The sequence below is a fragment of the Babylonia areolata genome, chromosome 17 (assembly GCF_041734735.1).
Source record: "Babylonia areolata isolate BAREFJ2019XMU chromosome 17, ASM4173473v1, whole genome shotgun sequence".
Classification (NCBI taxonomy): Eukaryota; Metazoa; Mollusca; class Gastropoda; order Neogastropoda; family Buccinidae; genus Babylonia; species Babylonia areolata.
In genome coordinates, this window is record NC_134892.1 from 10,318,927 (window position 1) to 10,328,519 (window position 9,593).

General features: G+C 40.9%; 1 protein-coding gene across 1 annotated transcript in view; it reads right to left on the reverse strand.

The window, feature by feature from the left end:
• Window positions 1–7,761, reverse strand: part of LOC143291645 (monocarboxylate transporter 5-like) — a 34,532-nt gene extending 26,771 nt beyond the window's left edge. The window contains exon 1 of the mRNA XM_076601626.1: window positions 7,640–7,761. The gene's annotated coding sequence lies outside the window, so the exon portion shown is untranslated. The remainder of the gene's footprint in view (window positions 1–7,639) is intronic.
• Between the last annotated feature and the right edge of the window lie 1,832 nt (window positions 7,762–9,593).

Consider the following 9,593-nt stretch of genomic DNA (forward strand, 5'->3'; position numbering starts at 1 on the left):
ACAACAAAACAAAAAGCGTGTAGAATGAATGATATATCCTGTTTATTCCAGGCAAGACCTGTTCTGTACTCTTGCATTCTATTTTCTACTAGAGTACACCATGTCCTCATTAATTCAAGAGTGTTATACTTTTATTTCTGTACTCTTAAATCACACACTTTGTCTAATACAGTACTGGTGCACTGAACAAAACATGAAAAATGTGCTTATTAATATTATTAATAATAATATCATTATTCAGAAAATTCCAGATATACTCCATGTGTACAGAATGCCACTGCAATTAAGTCCACAGTCCTGAAAATCAACCTAACAAATTTGCCTAACCTGTAACCATTATCTATCAGTGTCTACATGAAAATAATGTTCAAAATCAAACACTAACAAATTGCATGTGAAAAGTACAGGTCTATCAATACCTGTCATTCTATGTGTCATCATACATAATCCCACATAAAATTGCTTGCACAATTCATATTACTTGCATTATGTCTTGCTTCTTGATATAGCAATGGCCCAACATGTATGTGTGTGCACACGTGTGTGTGTGTGTGCATGTGAAAGAAAAGGTATTATTGGCATACATATTTCATTAGATGTTTGTGAAATAATTTGAATGTGCATGGTCAGGACACTTGTAGCATGACAGTCTTTTACTTTTATCGATATTACTGGCATATAACTTAATAGATGTTTGTGAAATAATTACACACACACACACACACACACACACACACACACACACATATATATATATATATATATATATATATATATATATATATATATATATATATGCATACTCAGCACACAGGTAACATGACAGCATTTTATTTCATCACGCATCAAGCATCAATGAGGCATGTACGTGCACACCTGCACACATAGATGTGCATACATTTTCAACCCACACTGACAAAAAACCCAAGGAGGGCAGGCACTGCCCCTACCCCCACCCCCATACTCTCTCTCCTGTGAAGCTTTACAAAATGGGCTGGACAGTTTAACAGCAATAAAATTTGGTCCATTTGTTCCTTCTCTCTCTCTCTCTCTCTCCTGTACCCCAGATCCCTGTATGAGGTTACCCAAGTTATTTTCAGAGGCCTGGAGTTACCTGCCTGTCCTCAGCCTTTCAGCTTTTGTCTGCAAGACTGATGTCCTTGACCCTTCACTGACACTCAGGACACACTGTGTAGTTTCAGGTGTCACTGCGTTGGCAAGAGCCAGTATCTCTTCTTGTAATTAATACAACAGTATGCCCTGGTCCTCTTTCGCTTTGTCTTTTCACTGGCTTGCAGACATTTCCATGTGATCACCCCATGTTTCATGTGCATGAGTGTACATTTGTGTAAGTACATGCTTGCATGTGCATAAATACACACACACACACACACATATCCATACAAACATGCACATACGATGCATTTTTTAAGCGCAAACATGGGTACACACACACACACAATCACCATGTGCACAAACATTTGTTTGCAATTATGCCTAAAAAACGTCTGACATATTTTCATCCATGCATGCATCCATGTTGCCACTTGTACACATGTACACACCACACACACTTTCGCATGAGCACTCATGCACACGCACACATGCACACATACACACTATCATTTCTCCATTGGACACATAGTTTTTCTTCTTCTTTTTCAAAAAACAACAAACTTTGAGACAGAAGACAATGAGATAAAAGGATAAGGCGAGCGAGAGAGAGAGAGAGAGAGAGAGAGAGAGAGAGAGAAAGGCAGAGACAGAGACTGAGGACAGAGAAACAGAGAGAGACAGAGACAGAAAGGAGAGACTGACAGCCAAAAAGAAAGAAAAGACTGATACTGACTTTACACATGATGTTGACAGAAAAGGCCACAACCCAATATATTAATATTATCATGTTCACCGACACTGAATTTAATATTGATTGGGTAACATATATACAATGCCTCACATCCTGAAAATAACATTTTAAACAGTCTTTCGATTTTTACCAGTATCACTGAGCACTATACAGTATAATTTGTTTCTTTTCTGTTTTTGTTTCACTAAGCAGATACGGGAATCCCAATCTTTCACAGAGCTGACGTCTGTGTTATGGCGATCTTGTTCGCAGCCTGATAATGAATAAGTGATAAAAACTACTGCGTACATGACAGCAGACATGATTAACAAACTCTGAATAACTACAGTACAATTCATCCATGAAGTCAGCTGATAATAAGAAACGTCATGTCCATTTCAACATGTTGCTTTCACCTAGATTTTTTGTATACATGTACAGTTCCTTTTATTCCCCACTTTGCATTGTTACAATATTTGACTACTTAGTACTAAGTAGTAGCTGTACTAGAATGTAGTGTCACTGTCAGTTTTATTAGTATAATATTACTACATTATATATATTAATTTACAAGACAAAGCTGGTTTTCTATGTTCTATTCTTGTAACTCATTTCATGTCCCACCCTCACTCTCCTTTAAAATTTTAAACAATTAGATTTGAACACTAAATACACCCCCGAAAGCGGAGTATGGCTGCCTACATGGCGGGGTAAAAACGGTCATACACGTAAAAGCCCACTCGTGTATATATACGAGTGAACATGGGAGTTGCAGCCCACGAACAAAGAAGAAGAAGACTAAATACTAACTATGCTTGCACTCTTTGTTGTTGTTTTTCTCAAGATTATGAATGAACCTTAAAGATCTATACTTGTTTAGCTGTTATGTGGTTTTCCAAAACAAAAGCTCAGTTCAAGTCTGACCTCAAAGTCAAACACATCTGTACAAATCATGGAGGTGTGTGTGTGTGTGTGTGTGTGCGTGTGCATGTGTCTGTGTGTGTGCTTTGCTACTGACACATTATTCAAAAATTTCTCTTGCGAAGTTGCTTGTTAAGTCTTGATCAAAACACCTTGTGTAAATTTTTGTAACCTTTCTGTTTGTGCTCCTGGACCCTAAGTCATGCAGGTAGAGCGCATTATATACCCACAGTATTATTCTTATTACTGACATTATATTTTGGGAAGGTCACTGGCACACATTTTCAAATTCAAAAGTCAAAATAAATGCTTTTCCACTGAGTGAATGAAGATATAAATACAGACTTACATACAAATATATTCACTGTCAAAACAAATGCCTTTCACTGAGTGAATGAACATATCAAATATAAAGACTAAATATTGTATGTATTCATTGTACATGTGCAGCGGGCACCTTTTAAAGTTTGACTTTTCTGTTTCATTCTCACAACTCCTCTTTGGTGAGGGAGTCGGTATCCATGGACAAGTTAACCTCAGCACAAAATAAGCCGAAGGTGAACAGTCTTGAGAACAGTGACCTCTGACCTTCGCAAAGCTGAAAAACCCTTCTTTCATAACCCTTGTTGTACTTCAACTGGTCCAAGAGTAAGTGTTGGTCTCTCGCAAATAAGGAGACAGGGGAGAGGATATTAGCAGAAATAATATATATATATATTAATTTTATAGTTATACACACACACACACACACACACACACACACACACCAGATAAATAAAATACATGTGTGTTCATTCTACCCTATGTGTACTTGATCATGGAGATTCTAAGCAGTTTGGTTTTATACACTTGAAAATAAACTTACAGGTGTCATGCACAAGACTCAGCCTTTGGGTGTAATGTACAAAGCACAATACAGTGTATGCTACAAGACCCTGGCCTGAATATTTATCAAAGACAACTGGCAGACTGCAGGTCATAGACAGAGACACACATGAACAAATGTGTGTACTAACTAGAAACTACTGTCCTATGCCTTATTACATTAGGCACTAGCATGAGATTTTAGAGCGCGCACACACACACACACACACACACACACACACACACACACACACATATATATATATATATATATATATATGGATATGGTTCATATTTCGTTGACGCACGCTTACGTATGAAATAACAGTATCAGTGAGCTTGTGTCACTAGGAGCACCGTAAACTGTGTCACACTGGGGGGAAAAGGATGGACTGAGGTAGAGACGAAAGATCGAGTACATAGCACAGAGAGAGAGAGAGAGACGAGACCACGGACTATTATAATATATACGTCCGTGGACGAGACAGACACAGAGAGAAACTGAGACAATGAAACGCGCGACTAAGACACCGTAAACAAGGCTACAACGCAGTTGTAACAATGCTCTTTGGACTCGGTGCTAAAGAGAGGGGGTGAGAGTCGGAAAGGGGGGGGGGGGGGGGGCAGGAGGGGAGGAAGGAGGACGAAGTGAACGGAATGGTGGAGCAGAATCGAGGCCACCACCACCACCACCACAATCACGCCAACGACCACGAAGCGAGGCTAAAAAACCGACACCGAAAACGAGGCTGCCTGGAACGACGGCCTTCACCTTTGCAAGCACGCGCCACCGCACAGCTAGTCCTGTGACCTTTGTCCTCAATTCACGCTGTCACTTTGCAACAAGATATTGATGACCGACATCGCCCAAAACTTACTGTGCTTGAGCATTCCGTTTCTTATGGCTCTCCATAATTTCCGACTCGGAATCATAATGCAAACTCATATATCAAACCAAACAACAATTATCGTGCCTTTGTTGCATAAATAGAACACTTCTTTTTTCTCGGTCAACTGATTCAACTGGCAAGAATTAAACAAAGAAATGCATATTAGCTATACCACAATAATACTCAGTTCGCATTGCCTTTGTTGTAGTCTTTCGTGCTAAAAGCAGAATGCAACTGAAAGGAAAGATCTCTCTCTCTCTCTCTCTCTCTCTTTGCAAGGACAGAGTGGAAGAAAGGTAATACCTAAAATCTTAATCCTTGGGAAAAAAAAAAGAAAAAAAAGAGTTCTGAGTTCTCTCTCTCTCTCTGTGTGTGTGTGTGTGTGTGTGTGTTAAAATATATCTCCTTAAAAGGGCTCAAGCCACATTACGTGATACCACTCGAAGTAAATGGACAAATAAAATAAACAAACTGGTAGTGGTATGAACAAAAGCCTTCAAATATTAAGGCCAAGCTATTCAATTTAAGCATGAAAAACCTGACCCAACTTCAACTGATGTGCATGTGGGTGCATGCATTCCACTTTTAATACTGAGACATGAAGGCCTAAACCTCACTAAAGTAAATCAGCAAATCTCTCAGGGCTTCCAAAACCTGACAATAACAATGTCTTTGTCATATTGTCACTCCACAAAAAACCAACAACAAAATTAAGAGGAGTTGGTAGGTGTGGAAGATCATAGACCATTAAAAAAAAAAATGTAATATTTCAAATCATGCAGTAAAAATAACTAACAAGAAACAAAACAAAGAAGAAAAGAAAGAAGAAACAGGAGGGGTGGGGTAAATAAACAACCAGTAACTTGACTCAGTGATAAACATCACATGGAAATGAGATAGGAACCAGATTTTGGAAAACACACACACACACACACACACACACACACACACACACACACACACACAGTCACAGTGACATACTATAAAAGAACAACCAGTATTAGGTCCAGGTACAGACAAGATCACAAGATGAACATCATATTAATAAATCAATTTTGAAAAATACATCTGCATTTGTTCTCGGGGCTGGGCAGCTAAGGATGGTGCAAGAATGTGGAAGCAGATCACAGGGAATGCAAAAACAAAAGCTTAAAAAACATGTTTCAGCTTCTGTTTCTCAAGGAGGCAACATCACGTTAGGATGATTCCATGTAATGATATATGCTACACCACATATGCTCTGCACATGACTGACCACCAGTATAATCCAATGCACTTTGTCAAACCTTGAGTGCCTATATATCTGTGTATCTACCAGTACCAGAGTGGATTTCTTCTTCAGAATTTTGTCAGAGGACAACCCCTTTGTTGCTGTGGGTTTTTTGTGGGTTTTTTTTTGCGTTTTTTTTTTTTTTTGGTGGGGGGGGGGGGGGGGTGCGGGGGGCGGTGGGGGTTCTGAGTACCAACTGTGTTCTCCACACAGGACCTCAATTTATTGTCTCATGTGCATGACTAAACCCTCAGTTTGATTTTTTTCAGTCAAACTTGGAAGAAAGGTAAGAGCAGGAATCAAACCCAGGGAATCAAACCCAGACTCTCACAGTCACACACACTGCACTGTCTTGACAGATAATTGATAAGCATCTTAAGATCCCCCCACCCCTCAAAAAAAAAAAAAAAAAAGAATATGGAAGGCTCAGGAAGGCTCTATTTTTCAATAACTGTTTTTAAGGGGGGTGGGGAGAGGGAGAGAATGGGTAGATGAAACAAAAACTTTTGTCAACTTAGAACTTCAAAATTCTGGGCTAGCTGCCTGGTCTGAAGTCTGAACACAACACAATACAAAATATAGAACAAAGAACAATGAATCTGGTATTTCAAACAATGATCATAATTTTCACATGAGTCATAGTAAAGCACCTCAAATGGCATCAATGCTGTGGCGTGCAAATGTATGGGAGGTATGTGAGGGTATGTGCATAGGGGCGTGTGCACGTGAATGTGTTTGCTTGACTGTGAGAGTGTGCATGCATGTGCACAGTTGAAAACTAGACTGCCTGCTTGTGTGCATGTAAAACTTTGCTTCAAAACTAAATGTATGTATATATATATATATATATATATATATATATATATATATACAAATCATACTATGCATTTTCCCTCTTCTGTTCACAAAAAATGTATGGCAATAATTCAGCAGATTCAGATAAAATGTTCTTCAAACTTTTCATAAGATAAAATCAATGCACAAAATAGCAATACACTTAATGTGCTTTGTTCACTTTCAATGACAATATAAATATAGAGCTGGAAATAATTACAGCATTTCAGGAATAGGGTCATAATAATAATTTTTAATAAGTGACTCTAAAAAAAACAAAAAAAAAACAAAAAAAACTGCTCTGTACAGACAAAATATAAAGTCCTCAACTTCCCAATGTCTTATCAATGTAATAAAGTGTAAACTATTATAATTTGGTAAAAGAAATAAATCATGTTGGCTGTTTTTGACATTTTGTGAAAATGTGCTACCCAATAAAACACATTTAAGATTAAACCAGTATGTGCACAACTTTCCAGCCCTATCTAGAGCTGCTCTAGTCTTTAAAATTATATTGACAGCAGACAAGTTTTATCTTTCTAGAAATCTTAGAAGCTGATTAATCTAAACAATGCACACAAAAATGCTCTGTTTGTCCCATATTTGATGATGATGATGATGATGATGGTGAGAGAGAGAGAGATCATGAATTATTCATCGCCTTCCCCCCAAAGTGCACGCTGGGATGAGCGCACGAGGTCCCCCTTTGTCGAAAAAATCGAGCAGACGACAACGCACAGATAACAGGTCTATGACAAACCGGAAATGAAATTTTGAGGAAGTATCTGAAAACATGCATGCAGTAAATCTCCCACAGACAGGCTGATATGAAATCTGACATTTTTATCCATACAGCTCTAGCTGAAGCCGGCGACCTTGGACGACTACATGACTGACAAACAAGCATGGCCGCCCGAGAAAACCGAAATGCGGTCAGGTACGAAAGTGGCAAGACAGCTCCGACAGACCACAATCACAGCACACAACGAGCTTCAAAGCGTACAGAATTCTCACCTGGCCACGAACTGTGGGTAGAATGTGAAGTTTACTCCAATATCTCGGCACTAACTAAAGCTAAAAGTCTACAGTTCCTCGCCACCTCCTCTCCCTAACGACTTAACCCAGAAACAGCTGATTCCCGAAAGACCCGGATCACTAGAGAGGAGGGGAACGATTCCTTGCTTTTGATTGGCTTCGTGCACTGTGACGTCACAATATTTCGGCTGGCGAGGCCGAAGATTTCAGGCACGCTTCACGTGTGTCAAAGATTGATCGAAAGTCCTGCATGCAGTTTGCGACGGCATTGACAGCTGCAGAAATATGGGGGAAATGCACAGTTACAGAGAAAAATACACAATTAAAATACAACACGCTGATACTGTGCTGATGCTGGCGCACTGTTTGCACGACAAGGCTCGATTCCACTGCACGTCGTGAGAGAAAAACAGGTCAGAAAGATGGTCAAGCCCTGACTGAAGATGTTCCTTTTTCTGGAGTCGGTCCAACTCATCCTCAAAATCCTCCCTTCCCCACGATCTTTCTTCCTTACGGTGACGTTGAAATATTGCACATGACTAGTCCTACATGTTTTAATTCAACTTCAAAATGAGACGGGAGCAACTTCAAACAGGCAGAACTATCGCAGCACGGCCTTGAGCGCAGCGCTCTGGAGCCACCGCATCAGTCAGTTCGAACTTGAAACAGATCGAGTGGGACCACACCCGGTTCTCAGCAAGAGTAAAACCGTTGGTGAATTAATGAAATGTAATGAACTGATGTAGAATTCGATGTAAATGAGTGAGCGCATACAGTGTCTGTCGTGCGTATATGCGCGCGCCCCGGCGTCAGTGTGTGCGTACGTGTCAGTTTATCAGTTTGGCCGTCGCCGTATCGCGAGTACCCGGCCGTGGCCATGACTTCAGTACACTGTGATCTCACTGAGTCAACCGAATATGAGTAAAACAAAGACATAGTCAGGGTTTTAAAGTTTTAAAATTGGCCCAAATATTCAACTGATCGGCGGTTTTCAAGTTTGCTTTGTGTGTTTCCGTCCGTCTAACACTGTGAGTGGGCAAGACTGACGCACGGTATGCCAGAAAAATTAATGCGGATCAGTTGAAAAATCAGTTGAAATAAAAAAAACTCAGTGGGGCCCTATTATCAGTATAACTATCACTAAGGCCGGCTGGTCGCAGAGAAAGTATCGAGAAAGCACTAAACTCAGGCAGCCAGTGCAAACGGCGCTGCCGGGTGCCGTGCGGACGAAGCCGGTTCCAGTCCCCGGCGCCGCGACTCACGGTGACTCGGCCGGTGACTGATCTTCTTCTTCTGCGTTCACTCGTATGCACACGAGTGGGCTTTTACGTGTATGACCGTTTTTACCCCGCCATGTAGGCAGCCATACTCCGTTTTCGGGGGTGTGCATGCTGGGTATGTTCTTGCTTCCATAACCCACCGAACGCTGACACGGATTACAGGATCTTTAACGTGCGTATTTGATCTTCTGCTTGCATATACACACGAAGGGGGTTCAGGCACTAGCAGGTATGCACATATGTTGACCTGGGAGATCGTAAAAATCTCCACCCTTTACCTAGCAGGCACCGTCACCGTGATTCGAACCCGGGACCCTCAGATTGACAGTCCAACGCGGCTTTAACTACTCGGCTATTGCGCCCGTCAGTGACTGATCAACTCCGGCAGTTGACTGAGATGTCACGCGGGCTGACGACAGCCTCGGGCTTGAAACTAGTGACGTCCACCGGGCTGCCCCACTGATAAGAAATGATAGAAAACAGATCAGTCATAATGATTGTTTTAGCACTCACTGATCAGTTCCAGAACTAGACTCATCGGACCGACTGTACCTAAATTATGACTTCAGTAGAGATCGATCCGCGGCCTCCGAGTCGAATCGATCCACCCTCGTGGTGCTCCCGGCGGTCGAACCGTGGTGAGTCGGTCACGG